Genomic DNA, 20,585 nt, shown 5'->3' on the forward strand with positions numbered 1-20,585 from the left:
CCAGTAGTGATAAAGTGGGGGTTCACACAAGTCAAAAGGTTGGGAAGCACTGCTGTAGAGTGTCAGGTCAGAAAAGTGGGAATTTGAAAGGGGCAGAGGAAACTGCCAATAGGAACTTCAAATAAAGTGGGAAGTAAAGCTGACAAACTTCAAAGCAGGCTAATATGCTCAGGGAGGGCCACAAGCCAGTAGTAAAGTGTGGGGGGAGGCCTGCTTAGAATAGAATAAATTCCACTAATAAAGTGGCATTTGAGAACGGCAAAGTAGGTAGGGACGTGCGCAGGGGGTGGGCTGCTTTAGAGTATTTCCATTGAAGTAAAGAGACATAGACAGGCAGGCGACTGTAAGCGGAGACAGGTGCATATATGTAACCAGAGTCCTATCCAGAGAGTCAGATGCATATATGTGCACAGAGGAAAGTTTGGACAGACAAATGTATGTACCCAGAGGCAGGTCCAAAGAGACAGATACATGTATATACCCTGAGACAGGCTGAGCGAGAGAGATGCATGTTTGTAGCTAGAGGCAGGTCTAGGGAAAGTGGTCAATGAGACTGGAGCAGAGCAAGAGGTAGAGAAAGGGAGAGGATCATGACTGAAGTCAGAGGTCTTAAAAAGAAATGACTTCTACTGACAACACTCCCTGGTGCATCACAGAAAAGAGATATATTGCCCAAGCCTAGCTAAAGGAGCAGGGTTATCTCACTTGGTAGTGCACGAGCCTTTTAATATCAGGGTCACGGGTTCGAGCCCCCAGTTAAGCAATCAGTATTTTTTTGTTTAAGGTTTATTCCAATTTTTTTTACAGACTTCCTGCTTTTCACCAATACTACTCAGGCTTTGAAAACACAACTCCTGCAGTTTGCCTCACAATCTCTCCCATCATATTCCACAGCGCTTTCCACTCACGAAAGGTGCCTCAAAGCCGGGTTTAGCCCTGCCTCCTCTAAACACATCCAGAAACCTGTACTTTAATCCCCAAAAATTCTAGCTATTGCGTCACGAATTTTCAATTCTATTAAGGACACGGAGGCGCGGATTGTCACAGCAGCCAATCAATGTTAAAAACTACATATCCCAACATTCCCAGTAGTCCATAACATGCCCAATCCCAGGCCTGCTCTCCATATAAATATCTCTGCCTCCTTAGTCCTTCATCTTTCTTTGCAATAACCAAACAAAATAACCTGCACTCTAAGAATTGAAATCTTCCAACTCCAACGAAGAAAACAAATTGAAGCCACCAACCGAACCCTGGTGCACGTTCCATGCCGGTATCGTCTCTCCTAGTACTCATGCGCCCTTGTTATCCGATCCTGTTAATGAAAGGAAACAGTGCTAATAATCTGCTATTGACTATTAAGAAAAAATATGGATGGCTATCTCAATAATACATATAAAATCATCATATATGAATTGTGCTGTAACTTTCTGCATTATGCCAGCGTGCCCTATGCCAGTCTGTGCTTGTGATAGGTCCCATCTGTCCTTTAGGTCTCTAATTTGTGTCAGTCAGCCCTATGCCAGTCTGCACCTGTGATCCTTCTACAGCTCCATGCTTCAAATCTTTGCACAGTGCCAGTCTACCTTGTGCCAGTCCCGACGTTCATACTTCACATCAGTGCTGTAGCTATGCCCTATGCCAGTCTGCACCTGTGAGGCTTATTAAACACCATATTGCAGCTGCCTACATTGTGCCAATCTGTCACGTGCCAGTCTGTAGCTGTGATGCTTCATATCAGTGCTGTAGGTCTTTGCATTGTGCCAGTCTGCCTTGTGCCAGTCTGCACATGTGATGCTTCACATCAGTGCTGTAGCTCTGCATGGCAGCAGTCTACTATGCTCCAGCCATTCCTGTGATACTTCACATCAGTGCTGTAGCTCTCTGCATTGCACCAGTCTGCCCTGTGTCAGTCTGTATCTTGACACTTCACATCAGTGCTGTAGCTCTCTGCATTGCACGAGCCTGTCCTGTGCCAGTCTGCACCTGTGATCCTTCCACACCTCCAGGGTACAGGGCTTTGCATTGCACCAGTCTGTTCTGCACCAGCCTGTACCTGAGGTGCTTCTTGATTACAGTGGTGTAGCTGTCTGCACTGTGCCAGTCTGTTCCTGTGATGCTTCTGCGCAGCTTTGGTGCAGCTGTTTGCACTGCGCCAGTGTGGCCTTCTGAGACAGTCCCTGCCAGGGCCTCACAAGCGCCCTGTAGCTGTGCTATTGAGTTGTACGTTGACTGTGTTCAGCTGCTGTAGCTCACTGTAGGCCGGCTGTGAGGCGCTGCGGGCTCAGTCTGTCCTTCACAGTCTCTCTGTGGGAGTGTGTGTTTGTCATGTCCTTGAATCCAGCGAAAAAAGGAAGTATAAATGAGATGCAGAAAAGCCCCATTCTCTAGCTGCTGGACAGACACGCGTCCTTGAGCCTCCTGCAGAGGTGCAGAGCTGCCAGGGGTGCCAGGGGCTGGAGGCGGAGAGCGTCTGCTTTGGAATATTTCCATTGAAGTGAAGGGAGAGGGCGAACGGGGAGCGGAGAGGCGGCTTCCTAGCAGTGAGTGTGGAGTGTCAGCTTGGTCCATCCAGAGGCAGGCAGGGGGTGTGATGAGACTGAGGCAGAGCGAGAGGTAGAGACAGAGGGAGCTGCAGCACTGGAAGCGGAAGCTTTAAAATAGGACCGCAAGGGCCCTTTAATGTGGCCCGGCTAGCTCAGTCGGTAGAGCATGAGACTCTTAATCTCAGGGTCGTGGGTTCGAGCCCCACGTTGGGCGCTGATACATTTTTTTGTGCTGTACTGTTTTTTAATCTTCGGGTTCGCACCTCCAACAGTGGTTTTATAAAAATTAACAGCGCCCTTTCGGGACTTCACTTTACAATTTCGTTATTTATGTCTGCACACGGGCGGGGGGACGAGAGCTCTTTATGTCTGCACACGGGCGGGGACGAGAGCTCTCTTCATGTTCACACTTGTAGGGGGTCGCTGCTCCCCGTCCTCTAACTCCGCTGCTGCGCCGCACTCCCATGACCTGTGTGTAAATATGGAGAGTTTAAGTAAGGAAATACAATGTTGTGTCAGAAGTGGGATTTGAACCCACGCCTCCAATCGGAGACCAGAACACCCAGCTGAGGGGAAGAGACAGCTCTTGAGTCTGGCGCCTTAGACCGCTCGGCCATCCTGACAACTGAGAAAGAGGGGGCCGGATATGATATCATCACGCATGTGACACGCCTCCGCGAGCTCTGTTTCTGGGTTTTATCGGGGTGCCCTTTAGCAGGACACACCTTCGTGTCTCACCTGGCAGCCAGGGCCCGAGGGCCCAACCTCACACTCTTTAACCCTAATCCCCGCTTTACACCAACCAGGAACCGCAGCCCTCGGCTCCGCTGCCTTTCCAGTGCTCGTCTCTCGCTCCTCCTCAGAGGCTCGTGCCGGCTGCAGGGAACCCAAACTGCGCGCCACGGCACCCTGCTGCGCCCCCACAGCCACCCAGGGCCGCTGTCCTCGCACTTGCTCAGCAGGGTCCATTATCAATTACCCCGGCCTCTGGAGTGCAGGCCGGGGGCGCTACGTCTGGCGCCTTCTAGGTGCTGCACTTGCTGCCTCTTAGCGACACACCGGAGAGCAGGATGCATTTAAGCATGCAATCTTCCATTCCGCTAAAGTCAACCATGCAAGTGCTTAGAAAAAATATATCACCGCTCTCAACAGGCACGGACCACCTTCTCTGAGAGCTACCGCTCCCAGCCGCAGCAGAAGATAAACACCAAATACCCTGGCAGAAATCGCCAGCCGCACATGGGCCGGATTGCAGGCTACCCCACCGCATCTTCCTGCTGAGTTGGCCTCTAAGAGAAGTGGGCGCTTGCTGCAGCGTGGACTTTCCCCTTTCAGCAGGGGTCATCCAGTGAGGTCCATGGTCAGCCAGGCGATCTACCTGGCACGGTAGCTCAAAGCTGGCTTCTCTTGCTTTTAAAAGTGAAAAAAGCCCGACATTCCTCCGGCGAGTGGAACCCACCCCTGAACATGAGCCTGGAGTCAAACTTTGCCCATGTGAACAAGTGACACACCCATTTACAGCACACTGTTTTCACACAGATAAGTATATGTGCATACATTTTTTAATTCCAGATCTTTTATTAGAAATAAAACAAAGAACAGAGACGAATAGCTTCAGTTGTTACCCTATATGCCAGATTTCTTTCGATGCATGAACCAATCAGCTGTTTCCCAGTCTACGAAGGTATTACAGGTACGGATGGCATTTTGTGCCATTATGAGACCCGATGTTAATTCTACATTGATTGAACCTATATTTATGAGGCTGCATACGAAGTTATATTTTGAGAGGCTACTTATTTACCAAGTGTTCTCCTTACTTCACTGGTTCACAAGATGCACACAAAATAAGATGACATTACATACTGTGTTCCAGTATCTGCTCAGTATCCACAGAGCATTGTGCACCTTATATTTAATGTTTTATTATGGAGTTTTGGTCTGTTTGAACATTAATACAAATACACACTTTTAACAAATGGGTTCTGTGGTTGTATAAAGTTTAGGTTAAGAATGTTTCAGAGTGAGCCTGGTGTAAAGTAATAAATTATAGAATTGTTTTCCTTGGCACTTTTTTTTTTTAACACAAAAACAAAAAGTTTTTAATGAATGATTTTTGTGGAATCAACTTCATAACGCCTCTTTGTTCTACCCAGGGTCCTTGGTGTTAAGGTCCAGTTCTGGATTACAGTGCCTCCCACCTGCTGTGAAGCAGTCACTTTAATTCTTCTGTTGAGCCAACTTTCTCAAGTTTGTGAAACACAGTCACTATAAATACTACCGCCCTGTTCTTTATTTGTAAAAAAAATGTTTTCAGTTTATTAACACTTCCCTGGAAATGGTGCTGGAGCGTGGACAGCAGTGATTCCCAAACTGTGCGCTGTGGCACCCCGAAAGTTCCTTGAGAAAAGGAGAGCCAAAAAGCAGTCCCTCAGCCAAAGGACCTGATTCAGACGAGGCCAAATCTGTCAGTTTGGGATCCATCTTGATTAAAAATGGAGCGCCGCCACTCACTAGAGATAGCTCACTTTGGGTTTTCCAGAAAGCACAAGGCTCTCTGGGCCCAACCAACCAGAACTTCAGGGTTAACAGGGATACCTGATGCCTTAGCCTAAAAACCCAGCTCCAAGATCTTAGTAGGAGGGCCTGAGACATCCAGGAGTTTGTCCTGACAGCCTCACCAGGCACGATCAATGCCCTTTTTAAGGTCTTTGGAGAAATTCTTAAGATAGGTTACCAGGGTGGGATCTATCTCCGTAGTCTCAGTAACCTTTGAGGGAAAATCATGTCTAGGACATTCAGATCTCAGCCGAGACCTGACATCTTTGTCGAAACAATGCCGAATGTGTGCTTGAACGTATTCGGCTACCTCCGAAGGCGGAGCCCAGGAGTAAGATCTAGGGCGGACAGTATCTTCGGGTTCGAAAGTGAGTACTTTCAGAGGCTGAGAAGCCACTTGAGTGTGCCGTGATTTGGCTTTTCATTTACAGGGAGGAGAATCAGTGTCCTTATCCGGATTGTTAGAGGAAGACGAGGAATCTGAATCCTCCTTACTCTCAGCTCTTAGATGAAGAGACTATGAGGATGAGAAACAGTTCGCCCTAGTCAAGGATTCTACAATTTGTTCAAATCAGCTTGGTGAGGGTTTGCAACAGAACTTGAGCCGGAAGGGTCTTGCGAAAACGGCAGCTCTTCCTGGCTGCTGCAATGTGGGACCCAGCCCTGCTGATCAGTGAAACCCAATAAGAGATGCTTAATCGTCTGGGTAGCTTTATCTAAGGCCACATTGACTGTGTGCCGAACACCAGCATCGAGGGCATAGACAAGGTCTCGCTCAAATGACCCCACGGAGTCATCATAAAAGGTAACTTCCCCAGATTCTCCTTCATAACCATCCATGCTGTAGAGCAGTGGTTCCCAACCTGTGGTCCGGGGACCCCTAGGAGTCCGCAAAGCCTCCTCTGGGGGCCGTGATTACTTAGAAAATCAAATAATAGTAACAGATTAGGTCCCCAGCTTTCAGTAATGACTCAGTGGGGGGTCCCCAGATTCCAATAATGGTTCATTGGGGGTCCCCAGGTTCCAGTAGTGATAAAGTGGGGGTTCACACAAGTCAAAAGGTTGGGAAGCACTGCTGTAGAGTGTCAGGTCAGAAAAGTGGGAATTTGAAAGGGGCAGAGGAAACTGCCAATAGGAACTTCAAATAAAGTGGGAAGTAAAGCTGACAAACTTCAAAGCAGGCTAATATGCTCAGGGAGGGCCACAAGCCAGTAGTAAAGTGTGGGGGGAGGCCTGCTTAGAATAGAATACATTCCACTAATAAAGTGGCATTTGAGAACGGCAAAGTAGGTAGGGACGTGCGCAGGGGGTGGGCTGCTTTAGAGTATTTCCATTGAAGTAAAGAGACATAGACAGGCAGGCGACTGTAAGCGGAGACAGGTGCATATATGTAACCAGAGTCCTATCCAGAGAGTCAGATGCATATATGTGCACAGAGGAAAGTTTGGACAGACAAATGTATGTACCCAGAGGCAGGTCCAAAGAGACAGATACATGTATATACCCTGAGACAGGCTGAGCGAGAGAGATGCATGTTTGTAGCTAGAGGCAGGTCTAGGGAAAGTGGTCCATGAGACTGGAGCAGAGCAAGAGGTAGAGAAAGGGAGAGGATCATGACTGAAGTCAGAGGTCTTAAAAAGAAATGACTTCTACTGACAACACTCCCTGGTGCATCACAGAAAAGAGATATATTGCCCAAGCCTAGCTAAAGGAGCAGGGTTATCTCACTTGGTAGTGCACGAGCCTTTTAATATCAGGGTCACGGGTTCGAGCCCCCAGTTAAGCAATTAGTATTTTTTTGTTTAAGGTTTATTCCAATTTTTTTTACAGACTTCCTGCTTTTCACCAATACTACTCAGGCTTTGAAAACACAACTCCTGCAGTTTGCCTCACAATCTCTCCCATCATATTCCACAGCGCTTTCCACTCACGAAAGGTGCCTCAAAGCCGGGTTTAGCCCTGCCTCCTCTAAACACATCCAGAAACCTGTACTTTAATCCCCAAAAATTCTAGCTATTGCGTCACGAATTTTCAATTCTATTAAGGACACGGAGGCGCGGATTGTCACAGCAGCCAATCAATGTTAAAAACTACATATCCCAACATTCCCAGTAGTCCATAACATGCCCAATCCCAGGCCTGCTCTCCATATAAATATCTCTGCCTCCTTAGTCCTTCATCTTTCTTTGCAATAACCAAACAAAATAACCTGCACTCTAAGAATTGAAATCTTCCAACTCCAACGAAGAAAACAAATTGAAGCCACCAACCGAACCCTGGTGCACGTTCCATGCCGGTATCGTCTCTCCTAGTACTCATGCGCCCTTATTATCCGATCCTGTTAATGAAAGGAAACAGTGCTAATAATCTGCTATTGACTATTAAGAAAAAATATGGATGGCTATCTCAATAATACATATAAAATCATCATATATGAATTGTGCTGTAACTTTCTGCATTATGCCAGCGTGCCCTATGCCAGTCTGTGCTTGTGATAGGTCCCATCTGTCCTTTAGGTCTCTACTTTGTGTCAGTCAGCCCTATGCCAGTCTGCACCTGTGATCCTTCTACAGCTCCATGCTTCAAATCTTTGCACAGTGCCAGTCTACCTTGTGCCAGTCCCGACGTTCATACTTCACATCAGTGCTGTAGCTATGCCCTATGCCAGTCTGCACCTGTGAGGCTTATTAAACACCATATTGCAGCTGCCTACATTGTGCCAATCTGTCACGTGCCAGTCTGTAGCTGTGATGCTTCATATCAGTGCTGTAGGTCTTTGCATTGTGCCAGTCTGCCTTGTGCCAGTCTGCACATGTGATGCTTCACATCAGTGCTGTAGCTCTGCATGGCAGCAGTCTACTATGCTCCAGCCATTCCTGTGATACTTCACATCAGTGCTGTAGCTCTCTGCATTGCACCAGTCTGCCCTGTGTCAGTCTGTATCTTGACACTTCACATCAGTGCTGTAGCTCTCTGCATTGCACGAGCCTGTCCTGTGCCAGTCTGCACCTGTGATCCTTCCACACCTCCAGGGTACAGGGCTTTGCATTGCACCAGTCTGTTCTGCACCAGCCTGTACCTGAGGTGCTTCTTGATTACAGTGGTGTAGCTGTCTGCACTGTGCCAGTCTGTTCCTGTGATGCTTCTGCGCAGCTTTGGTGCAGCTGTTTGCACTGCGCCAGTGTGGCCTTCTGAGACAGTCCCTGCCAGGGCCTCACAAGCGCCCTGTAGCTGTGCTATTGAGTTGTACGTTGACTGTGTTCAGCTGCTGTAGCTCACTGTAGGCCGGCTGTGAGGCGCTGCGGGCTCAGTCTGTCCTTCACAGTCTCTCTGTGGGAGTGTGTGTTTGTCATGTCCTTGAATCCAGCGAAAAAAGGAAGTATAAATGAGATGCAGAAAAGCCCCATTCTCTAGCTGCTGGACAGACACGCGTCCTTGAGCCTCCTGCAGAGGTGCAGAGCTGCCAGGGGTGCCAGGGGCTGGAGGCGGAGAGCGTCTGCTTTGGAATATTTCCATTGAAGTGAAGGGAGAGGGCGAACGGGGAGCGGAGAGGCGGCTTCCTAGCAGTGAGTGTGGAGTGTCAGCTTGGTCCATCCAGAGGCAGGCAGGGGGGTGTGATGAGACTGAGGCAGAGCGAGAGGTAGAGACAGAGGGAGCTGCAGCACTGGAAGCGGGAGCTTTAAAATACACAGTAGAATCGGCACACGTGTGTTTCTTCAGAGGAGTCACACAAAGGACCGCAAGGTTTGTGTTATGTGGCCCGGCTAGCTCAGTCGGTAGAGCATGAGACTCTTAATCTCAGGGTCGTGGGTTCGAGCCCCACGTTGGGCGCTGATACATTTTTTTTGTGCTGTACTGTTTTTTTATCTTCGGGTTCGCACCTCCAACAGTGGTTTTATAAAAATTAACAGCGCCCTTTCGGGACTTCACTTTACAATTTCGTTATTTATGTCTGCACACGGGCGGGGACGAGAGCTCTTTATGTCTGCACACGGGCGGGGACGAGAGCTCTCTTCATGTTCACACTTGTAGGGGGTCGCTGCTCCCCGTCCTCTAACTCCGCTGCTGCGCCGCACTCCCATGACCTGTGTGTAAATATGGAGAGTTTAAGTGAGCAAAAACAATGTTGTGTCAGAAGTGGGATTTGAACCCACGCCTCCAATCGGAGACCAGAACACCCAGCTGAGGGGAAGAGACAGCTCTTGAGTCTGGCGCCTTAGACCGCTCGGCCATCCTGACAACTGAGATAGGTGAAGGCCGGATATGATATCATCACGCATGTGACACGCCTCCGCGAGCTCTGTTTCTGGGTTTTATCGGGGTGCCCTTTAGCAGGACACACCTTCGTGTCTCACCTGGCAGCCAGGGCCCGAGGGCCCAACCTCACACTCTTTAACCCTAATCCCCGCTTTACACCAACCAGGAACCGCAGCCCTCGGCTCCGCTGCCTTTCCAGTGCTCGTCTCTCGCTCCTCCTCAGAGGCTCGTGCCGGCTGCAGGGAACCCAAACTGCGCGCCACGGCACCCTGCTGCGCCCCCACAGCCACCCAGGGCCGCTGTCCTCGCACTTGCTCAGCAGGGTCCATTATCAATTACCCCGGCCTCTGGAGTGCAGGCCGGGGGCGCTACGTCTGGCGCCTTCTAGGTGCTGCACTTGCTGCCTCTTAGCGACACACCGGAGAGCAGGATGCATTTAAGCATGCAATCTTCCATTCCGCTAAAGTCAACCATGCAAGTGCTTAGGAAAAATATATCACCGCTCTCAACAGGCACGGACCACCTTCTCTGAGAGCTACCGCTCCCAGCCGCAGCAGAAGATAAACACCAAATACCCTGGCAGAAATCGCCAGCCGCACATGGGCCGGATTGCAGGCTACCCCACCGCATCTTCCTGCTGAGTTGGCCTCTAAGAGAAGTGGGCGCTTGCTGCAGCGTGGACTTTCCCCTTTCAGCAGGGGTCATCCAGTGAGGTCCATGGTCAGCCAGGCGATCTACCTGGCACGGTAGCTCAAAGCTGGCTTCTCTTGCTTTTAAAAGTGAAAAAAGCCCGACATTCCTCCGGCGAGTGGAACCCACCCCTGAACATGAGCCTGGAGTCAAACTTTGCCCATGTGAACAAGTGACACACCCATTTGCAGCACACTGTTTTCACACAGATAAGTATATGTGCATACATTTTTTAATTCCAGATCTTTTATTAGAAATAAAACAAAGAACAGAGACGAATAGCTTCAGTTGTTACCCTATATGCCAGATTTCTTTCGATGCATGAACCAATCAGCTGTTTCCCAGTCTACGAAGGTATTACAGGTACGGATGGCATTTTGTGCCATTATGAGACCCGATGTTAATTCTACATTGATTGAACCTATATTTATGAGGCTGCATACGAAGTTATATTTTGAGAGGCTACTTATTTACCAAGTGTTCTCCTTACTTCACTGGTTCACAAGATGCACACAAAATAAGATGACATTACATACTGTGTTCCAGTATCTGCTCAGTATCCACAGAGCATTGTGCACCTTATATTTAATGTTTTATTATGGAGTTTTGGTCTGTTTGAACATTAATACAAATACACATTTTTAACAAATGGGTTCTGTGGTTGTATAAAGTTTAGGTTAAGAATGTTTCAGAGTGAGCCTGGTGTAAAGTAATAAATTATAGAATTGTTTTCCTTGGCACTTTTTTTTTAGAACACAAAAACAAAAAGTTTTTAATGAATGATTTTTGTGGAATCAACTTCATAACGCCTCTTTGTTCTACCCAGGGTCCTTGGTGTTAAGGTCCAGTTCTGGATTACAGTGCCTCCCACCTGCTGTGAAGCAGTCACTTTAATTCTTCTGTTGAGCCAACTTTCTCAAGTTTGTGAAACACAGTCACTATAAATACTACCGCCCTGTTCTTTATTTGTAAAAAAAATGTTTTCAGTTTATTAACACTTCCCTGGAAATGGTGCTGGAGCGTGGACAGCAGTGATTCCCAAACTGTGCGCTGTGGCACCCCGAAAGTTCCTTGAGAAAAGGAGAGCCAAAAAGCAGTACCTCAGCCAAAGGACCTGATTCAGACGAGGCCAAATCTGTCAGTTTGGGATCCATCTTGATTAAAAATGGAGCGCCGCCACTCACTAGAGATAGCTCACTTTGGGTTTTCCAGAAAGCACAAGGCTCTCTGGGCCCAACCAACCAGAACTTCAGGGTTAACAGGGATACCTGATGCCTTAGCCTAAAAACCCAGCTCCAAGATCTTAGTAGGAGGGCCTGAGACATCCAGGAGTTTGTCATGACAGCCTCACCAGGCACGATCAATGCCCTTTTTAAGGTCTTTGGAGAAATTCTTAAGATAGGTTACCAGGGTGGGATCTATCTCCGTAGTCTCAGTAACCTTTGAGGGAAAATCATGTCTAGGACATTCAGATCTCAGCCGAGACCTGACATCTTTGTCGAAACAATGCCGAATGTGTGCTTGAACGTATTCGGCTACCTCCGAAGGCGGAGCCCAGGAGTAAGATCTAGGGCGGACAGTATCTTCGGGTTCGAAAGTGAGTACTTTCAGAGGCTGAGAAGCCACTTGAGTGTGCCGTGATTTGGCTTTTCATTTACAGGGAGGAGAATCAGTGTCCTTATCCGGATTGTTAGAGGAAGACGAGGAATCTGAATCCTCCTTACTCTCAGCTCTTAGATGAAGAGACTATGAGGATGAGAAACAGTTCGCCCTAGTCAAGGATTCTACAATTTGTTCAAATCAGCTTGGTGAGGGTTTGCAACAGAACTTGAGCCGGAAGGGTCTTGCGAAAACGGCAGCTCTTCCTGGCTGCTGCAATGTGGGACCCAGCCCTGCTGATCAGTGAAACCCAATAAGAGATGCTTAATCGTCTGGGTAGCTTTATCTAAGGCCACATTGACTGTGTGCCGAACACCAGCATCGAGGGCATAGACAAGGTCTCGCTCAAATGACCCCACGGAGTCATCATAAAAGGTAACTTCCCCAGATTCTCCTTCATAACCATCCATGCTGTAGAGCAGTGGTTCCCAACCTGTGGTCCGGGGACCCCTAGGAGTCCGCAAAGCCTCCTCTGGGGGCCGTGATTACTTAGAAAATCAAATAATAGTAACAGATTAGGTCCCCAGCTTTCAGTAATGACTCAGTGGGGGGTCCCCAGATTCCAATAATGGTTCATTGGGGGTCCCCAGGTTCCAGTAGTGATAAAGTGGGGGTTCACACAAGTCAAAAGGTTGGGAAGCACTGCTGTAGAGTGTCAGGTCAGAAAAGTGGGAATTTGAAAGGGGCAGAGGAAACTGCCAATAGGAACTTCAAATAAAGTGGGAAGTAAAGCTGACAAACTTCAAAGCAGGCTAATATGCTCAGGGAGGGCCACAAGCCAGTAGTAAAGTGTGGGGGGAGGCCTGCTTAGAATAGAATAAATTCCACTAATAAAGTGGCATTTGAGAACGGCAAAGTAGGTAGGGACGTGCGCAGGGGGTGGGCTGCTTTAGAGTATTTCCATTGAAGTAAAGAGACATAGACAGGCAGGCGACTGTAAGCGGAGACAGGTGCATATATGTAACCAGAGTCCTATCCAGAGAGTCAGATGCATATATGTGCACAGAGGAAAGTTTGGACAGACAAATGTATGTACCCAGAGGCAGGTCCAAAGAGACAGATACATGTATATACCCTGAGACAGGCTGAGCGAGAGAGATGCATGTTTGTAGCTAGAGGCAGGTCTAGGGAAAGTGGTCAATGAGACTGGAGCAGAGCAAGAGGTAGAGAAAGGGAGAGGATCATGACTGAAGTCAGAGGTCTTAAAAAGAAATGACTTCTACTGACAACACTCCCTGGTGCATCACAGAAAAGAGATATATTGCCCAAGCCTAGCTAAAGGAGCAGGGTTATCTCACTTGGTAGTGCACGAGCCTTTTAATATCAGGGTCACGGGTTCGAGCCCCCAGTTAAGCAATCAGTATTTTTTTGTTTAAGGTTTATTCCAATTTTTTTTACAGACTTCCTGCTTTTCACCAATACTACTCAGGCTTTGAAAACACAACTCCTGCAGTTTGCCTCACAATCTCTCCCATCATATTCCACAGCGCTTTCCACTCACGAAAGGTGCCTCAAAGCCGGGTTTAGCCCTGCCTCCTCTAAACACATCCAGAAACCTGTACTTTAATCCCCAAAAATTCTAGCTATTGCGTCACGAATTTTCAATTCTATTAAGGACACGGAGGCGCGGATTGTCACAGCAGCCAATCAATGTTAAAAACTACATATCCCAACATTCCCAGTAGTCCATAACATGCCCAATCCCAGGCCTGCTCTCCATATAAATATCTCTGCCTCCTTAGTCCTTCATCTTTCTTTGCAATAACCAAACAAAATAACCTGCACTCTAAGAATTGAAATCTTCCAACTCCAACGAAGAAAACAAATTGAAGCCACCAACCGAACCCTGGTGCACGTTCCATGCCGGTATCGTCTCTCCTAGTACTCATGCGCCCTTGTTATCCGATCCTGTTAATGAAAGGAAACAGTGCTAATAATCTGCTATTGACTATTAAGAAAAAATATGGATGGCTATCTCAATAATACATATAAAATCATCATATATGAATTGTGCTGTAACTTTCTGCATTATGCCAGCGTGCCCTATGCCAGTCTGTGCTTGTGATAGGTCCCATCTGTCCTTTAGGTCTCTAATTTGTGTCAGTCAGCCCTATGCCAGTCTGCACCTGTGATCCTTCTACAGCTCCATGCTTCAAATCTTTGCACAGTGCCAGTCTACCTTGTGCCAGTCCCGACGTTCATACTTCACATCAGTGCTGTAGCTATGCCCTATGCCAGTCTGCACCTGTGAGGCTTATTAAACACCATATTGCAGCTGCCTACATTGTGCCAATCTGTCACGTGCCAGTCTGTAGCTGTGATGCTTCATATCAGTGCTGTAGGTCTTTGCATTGTGCCAGTCTGCCTTGTGCCAGTCTGCACATGTGATGCTTCACATCAGTGCTGTAGCTCTGCATGGCAGCAGTCTACTATGCTCCAGCCATTCCTGTGATACTTCACATCAGTGCTGTAGCTCTCTGCATTGCACCAGTCTGCCCTGTGTCAGTCTGTATCTTGACACTTCACATCAGTGCTGTAGCTCTCTGCATTGCACGAGCCTGTCCTGTGCCAGTCTGCACCTGTGATCCTTCCACACCTCCAGGGTACAGGGCTTTGCATTGCACCAGTCTGTTCTGCACCAGCCTGTACCTGAGGTGCTTCTTGATTACAGTGGTGTAGCTGTCTGCACTGTGCCAGTCTGTTCCTGTGATGCTTCTGCGCAGCTTTGGTGCAGCTGTTTGCACTGCGCCAGTGTGGCCTTCTGAGACAGTCCCTGCCAGGGCCTCACAAGCGCCCTGTAGCTGTGCTATTGAGTTGTACGTTGACTGTGTTCAGCTGTTGTAGCTCACTGTAGGCCGGCTGTGAGGCGCTGCGGGCTCAGTCTGTCCTTCACAGTCTCTCTGTGGGAGTGTGTGTTTGTCATGTCCTTGAATCCAGCGAAAAAAGGAAGTATAAATGAGATGCAGAAAAGCCCCATTCTCTAGCTGCTGGACAGACACGCGTCCTTGAGCCTCCTGCAGAGGTGCAGAGCTGCCAGGGGTGCCAGGGGCTGGAGGCGGAGAGCGTCTGCTTTGGAATATTTCCATTGAAGTGAAGGGAGAGGGCGAACGGGGAGCGGAGAGGCGGCTTCCTAGCAGTGAGTGTGGAGTGTCAGCTTGGTCCATCCAGAGGCAGGCAGGGGGTGTGATGAGACTGAGGCAGAGCGAGAGGTAGAGACAGAGGGAGCTGCAGCACTGGAAGCGGAAGCTTTAAAATAGGACCGCAAGGGCCCTTTAATGTGGCCCGGCTAGCTCAGTCGGTAGAGCATGAGACTCTTAATCTCAGGGTCGTGGGTTCGAGCCCCACGTTGGGCGCTGATACATTTTTTTGTGCTGTACTGTTTTTTAATCTTCGGGTTCGCACCTCCAACAGTGGTTTTATAAAAATTAACAGCGCCCTTTCGGGACTTCACTTTACAATTTCGTTATTTATGTCTGCACACGGGCGGGGGGACGAGAGCTCTTTATGTCTGCACACGGGCGGGGACGAGAGCTCTCTTCATGTTCACACTTGTAGGGGGTCGCTGCTCCCCGTCCTCTAACTCCGCTGCTGCGCCGCACTCCCATGACCTGTGTGTAAATATGGAGAGTTTAAGTAAGCAAAAACAATGTTGTGTCAGAAGTGGGATTTGAACCCACGCCTCCAATCGGAGACCAGAACACCCAGCTGAGGGGAAGAGACAGCTCTTGAGTCTGGCGCCTTAGACCGCTCGGCCATCCTGACAACTGAGAAAGAGGGGGCCGGATATGATATCATCACGCATGTGACACGCCTCCGCGAGCTCTGTTTCTGGGTTTTATCGGGGTGCCCTTTAGCAGGACACACCTTCGTGTCTCACCTGGCAGCCAGGGCCCGAGGGCCCAACCTCACACTCTTTAACCCTAATCCCCGCTTTACACCAACCAGGAACCGCAGCCCTCGGCTCCGCTGCCTTTCCAGTGCTCGTCTCTCGCTCCTCCTCAGAGGCTCGTGCCGGCTGCAGGGAACCCAAACTGCGCGCCACGGCACCCTGCTGCGCCCCCACAGCCACCCAGGGCCGCTGTCCTCGCACTTGCTCAGCAGGGTCCATTATCAATTACCCCGGCCTCTGGAGTGCAGGCCGGGGGCGCTACGTCTGGCGCCTTCTAGGTGCTGCACTTGCTGCCTCTTAGCGACACACCGGAGAGCAGGATGCATTTAAGCATGCAATCTTCCATTCCGCTAAAGTCAACCATGCAAGTGCTTAGAAAAAATATATCACCGCTCTCAACAGGCACGGACCACCTTCTCTGAGAGCTACCGCTCCCAGCCGCAGCAGAAGATAAACACCAAATACCCTGGCAGAAATCGCCAGCCGCACATGGGCCGGATTGCAGGCTACCCCACCGCATCTTCCTGCTGAGTTGGCCTCTAAGAGAAGTGGGCGCTTGCTGCAGCGTGGACTTTCCCCTTTCAGCAGGGGTCATCCAGTGAGGTCCATGGTCAGCCAGGCGATCTACCTGGCACGGTAGCTCAAAGCTGGCTTCTCTTGCTTTTAAAAGTGAAAAAAGCCCGACATTCCTCCGGCGAGTGGAACCCACCCCTGAACATGAGCCTGGAGTCAAACTTTGCCCATGTGAACAAGTGACACACCCATTTACAGCACACTGTTTTCACACAGATAAGTATATGTGCATACATTTTTTAATTCCAGATCTTTTATTAGAAATAAAACAAAGAACAGAGACGAATAGCTTCAGTTGTTACCCTATATGCCAGATTTCTTTCGATGCATGAACCAATCAGCTGTTTCCCAGTCTACGAAGGTATTACAGGTACGGATGGCATTTTGTGCCATTATGAGACCCGATGTTAATTCTACATTGATTGAACCTATATTTATGAGGCTGCATACGAAGTTATATTTTGAGAGGCTACTTATTTACCAAGTGTTCTCCTTACTTCACTGGTTCACAAGATGCACACAAAATAAGATGACATTACATACTGTGTTCCAGTATCTGCTCAGTATCCACAGAGCATTGTGCACCTTATATTTAATGTTTTATTATGGAGTTTTGGTCTGTTTGAACATTAATACAAATACACACTTTTAACAAATGGGTTCTGTGGTTGTATAAAGTTTAGGTTAAGAATGTTTCAGAGTGAGCCTGGTGTAAAGTAATAAATTATAGAATTGTTTTCCTTGGCACTTTTTTTTTTTAACACAAAAACAAAAAGTTTTTAATGAATGATTTTTGTGGAATCAACTTCATAACGCCTCTTTGTTCTACCCAGGGTCCTTGGTGTTAAGGTCCAGTTCTGGATTACAGTGCCTCCCACCTGCTGTGAAGCAGTCACTTTAATTCTTCTGTTGAGCCAACTTTCTCAAGTTTGTGAAACACAGTCACTATAAATACTACCGCCCTGTTCTTTATTTGTAAAAAAAATGTTTTCAGTTTATTAACACTTCCCTGGAAATGGTGCTGGAGCGTGGACAGCAGTGATTCCCAAACTGTGCGCTGTGGCACCCCGAAAGTTCCTTGAGAAAAGGAGAGCCAAAAAGCAGTCCCTCAGCCAAAGGACCTGATTCAGACGAGGCCAAATCTGTCAGTTTGGGATCCATCTTGATTAAAAATGGAGCGCCGCCACTCACTAGAGATAGCTCACTTTGGGTTTTCCAGAAAGCACAAGGCTCTCTGGGCCCAACCAACCAGAACTTCAGGGTTAACAGGGATACCTGATGCCTTAGCCTAAAAACCCAGCTCCAAGATCTTAGTAGGAGGGCCTGAGACATCCAGGAGTTTGTCCTGACAGCCTCACCAGGCACGATCAATGCCCTTTTTAAGGTCTTTGGAGAAATTCTTAAGATAGGTTACCAGGGTGGGATCTATCTCCGTAGTCTCAGTAACCTTTGAGGGAAAATCATGTCTAGGACATTCAGATCTCAGCCGAGACCTGACATCTTTGTCGAAACAATGCCGAATGTGTGCTTGAACGTATTCGGCTACCTCCGAAGGCGGAGCCCAGGAGTAAGATCTAGGGCGGACAGTATCTTCGGGTTCGAAAGTGAGTACTTTCAGAGGCTGAGAAGCCACTTGAGTGTGCCGTGATTTGGCTTTTCATTTACAGGGAGGAGAATCAGTGTCCTTATCCGGATTGTTAGAGGAAGACGAGGAATCTGAATCCTCCTTACTCTCAGCTCTTAGATGAAGAGACTATGAGGATGAGAAACAGTTCGCCCTAGTCAAGGATTCTACAATTTGTTCAAATCAGCTTGGTGAGGGTTTGCAACAGAACTTGAGCCGGAAGGGTCTTGCGAAAACGGCAGCTCTTCCTGGCTGCTGCAATGTGGGACCCAGCCCTGCTGATCAGTGAAACCCAATAAGAGATGCTTAATCGTCTGGGTAGCTTTATCTAAGGCCACATTGACTGTGTGCCGAACACCAGCATCGAGGGCATAGACAAGGTCTCGCTCAAATGACCCCACGGAGTCATCATAAAAGGTAACTTCCCCAGATTCTCCTTCATAACCATCCATGCTGTAGAGCAGTGGTTCCCAACCTGTGGTCCGGGGACCCCTAGGAGTCCGCAAAGCCTCCTCTGGGGGCCGTGATTACTTAGAAAATCAAATAATAGTAACAGATTAGGTCCCCAGCTTTCAGTAATGACTCAGTGGGGGGTCCCCAGATTCCAATAATGGTTCATTGGGGGTCCCCAGGTTCCAGTAGTGATAAAGTGGGGGTTCACACAAGTCAAAAGGTTGGGAAGCACTGCTGTAGAGTGTCAGGTCAGAAAAGTGGGAATTTGAAAGGGGCAGAGGAAACTGCCAATAGGAACTTCAAATAAAGTGGGAAGTAAAGCTGACAAACTTCAAAGCAGGCTAATATGCTCAGGGAGGGCCACAAGCCAGTAGTAAAGTGTGGGGGGAGGCCTGCTTAGAATAGAATACATTCCACTAATAAAGTGGCATTTGAGAACGGCAAAGTAGGTAGGGACGTGCGCAGGGGGTGGGCTGCTTTAGAGTATTTCCATTGAAGTAAAGAGACATAGACAGGCAGGCGACTGTAAGCGGAGACAGGTGCATATATGTAACCAGAGTCCTATCCAGAGAGTCAGATGCATATATGTGCACAGAGGAAAGTTTGGACAGACAAATGTATGTACCCAGAGGCAGGTCCAAAGAGACAGATACATGTATATACCCTGAGACAGGCTGAGCGAGAGAGATGCATGTTTGTAGCTAGAGGCAGGTCTAGGGAAAGTGGTCCATGAGACTGGAGCAGAGCAAGAGGTAGAGAAAGGGAGAGGATCATGACTGAAGTCAGAGGTCTTAAAAAGAAATGACTTCTACTGACAACACTCCCTGGTGCATCACAGAAAAGAGATATATTGCCCAAGCCTAGCTAAAGGAGCAGGGTTATCTCACTTGGTAGTGCACGAGCCTTTTAATATCAGGGTCACGGGTTCGAGCCCCCAGTTAAGCAATTAGTATTTTTTTGTTTAAGGTTTATTCCAATTTTTTTTACAGACTTCCTGCTTTTCACCAATACTACTCAGGCTTTGAAAACACAACTCCTGCAGTTTGCCTCACAATCTCTCCCATCATATTCCACAGCGCTTTCCACTCACGAAAGGTGCCTCAAAGCCGGGTTTAGCCCTGCCTCCTCTAAACACATCCAGAAACCTGTACTTTAATCCCCAAAAATTCTAGCTATTGCGTCACGAATTTTCAATTCTATTAAGGACACGGAGGCGCGGATTGTCACAGCAGCCAATCAATGTTAAAAACTACATATCCCAACATTCCCAGTAGTCCATAACATGCCCAATCCCAGGCCTGCTCTCCATATAAATATCTCTGCCTCCTTAGTCCTTCATCTTTCTTTGCAATAACCAAACAAAATAACCTGCACTCTAAGAATTGAAATCTTCCAACTCCAACGAAGAAAACAAATTGAAGCCACCAACCGAACCCTGGTGCACGTTCCATGCCGGTATCGTCTCTCCTAGTACTCATGCGCCCTTATTATCCGATCCTGTTAATGAAAGGAAACAGTGCTAATAATCTGCTATTGACTATTAAGAAAAAATATGGATGGCTATCTCAATAATACATATAAAATCATCATATATGAATTGTGCTGTAACTTTCTGCATTATGCCAGCGTGCCCTATGCCAGTCTGTGCTTGTGATAGGTCCCATCTGTCCTTTAGGTCTCTACTTTGTGTCAGTCAGCCCTATGCCAGTCTGCACCTGTGATCCTTCTACAGCTCCATGCTTCAAATCTTTGCACAGTGCCAGTCTACCTTGTGCCAGTCCCGACGTTCATACTTCACATCAGTGCTGTAGCTATGCCCTATGCCAGTCTGCACCTGTGAGGCTTATTAAACACCATATTGCAGCTGCCTACATTGTGCCAATCTGTCACGTGCCAGTCTGTAGCTGTGATGCTTCATATCAGTGCTGTAGGTCTTTGCATTGTGCCAGTCTGCCTTGTGCCAGTCTGCACATGTGATGCTTCACATCAGTGCTGTAGCTCTGCATGGCAGCAGTCTACTATGCTCCAGCCATTCCTGTGATACTTCACATCAGTGCTGTAGCTCTCTGCATTGCACCAGTCTGCCCTGTGTCAGTCTGTATCTTGACACTTCACATCAGTGCTGTAGCTCTCTGCATTGCACGAGCCTGTCCTGTGCCAGTCTGCACCTGTGATCCTTCCACACCTCCAGGGTACAGGGCTTTGCATTGCACCAGTCTGTTCTGCACCAGCCTGTACCTGAGGTGCTTCTTGATTACAGTGGTGTAGCTGTCTGCACTGTGCCAGTCTGTTCCTGTGATGCTTCTGCGCAGCTTTGGTGCAGCTGTTTGCACTG

The 20,585-nt window shown here is 48.2% G+C and overlaps 6 non-coding genes across 6 annotated transcripts; 3 read left to right on the forward strand and 3 right to left on the reverse strand.

Annotated features, from left to right (window-relative positions):
- Positions 1-2,687: 2,687 nt before the first annotated feature.
- Positions 2,688-2,760, forward strand: TRNAK-CUU (transfer RNA lysine (anticodon CUU)). The gene has a single exon. It is a non-coding gene; the product is annotated as a tRNA-Lys (tRNA).
- A 299-nt stretch (positions 2,761-3,059) lies between these two features.
- On the reverse strand, positions 3,060-3,169 carry TRNAL-CAA (transfer RNA leucine (anticodon CAA)). Its single transcript has 2 exons — positions 3,132-3,169; positions 3,060-3,105 (listed from the first exon to the last, which is right to left on the reverse strand). It is a non-coding gene; the product is annotated as a tRNA-Leu (tRNA).
- A 5,694-nt stretch (positions 3,170-8,863) lies between these two features.
- Positions 8,864-8,936, forward strand: TRNAK-CUU (transfer RNA lysine (anticodon CUU)). The gene has a single exon. It is a non-coding gene; the product is annotated as a tRNA-Lys (tRNA).
- Positions 8,937-9,234: 298 nt separating this feature from the next.
- On the reverse strand, positions 9,235-9,344 carry TRNAL-CAA (transfer RNA leucine (anticodon CAA)). The gene is made up of 2 exons: positions 9,307-9,344; positions 9,235-9,280 (listed from the first exon to the last, which is right to left on the reverse strand). It is a non-coding gene; the product is annotated as a tRNA-Leu (tRNA).
- Positions 9,345-14,991: 5,647 nt separating this feature from the next.
- TRNAK-CUU (transfer RNA lysine (anticodon CUU)) lies at positions 14,992-15,064 on the forward strand. The gene has a single exon. It is a non-coding gene; the product is annotated as a tRNA-Lys (tRNA).
- A 299-nt stretch (positions 15,065-15,363) lies between these two features.
- On the reverse strand, positions 15,364-15,473 carry TRNAL-CAA (transfer RNA leucine (anticodon CAA)). The gene is made up of 2 exons: positions 15,436-15,473; positions 15,364-15,409 (listed from the first exon to the last, which is right to left on the reverse strand). It is a non-coding gene; the product is annotated as a tRNA-Leu (tRNA).
- Positions 15,474-20,585: the final 5,112 nt, after the last annotated feature.

This window comes from Pleurodeles waltl, unplaced genomic scaffold, assembly GCF_031143425.1.
Source record: "Pleurodeles waltl isolate 20211129_DDA unplaced genomic scaffold, aPleWal1.hap1.20221129 scaffold_295, whole genome shotgun sequence".
NCBI lineage: Eukaryota > Metazoa > Chordata > Amphibia > Caudata > Salamandridae > Pleurodeles > Pleurodeles waltl.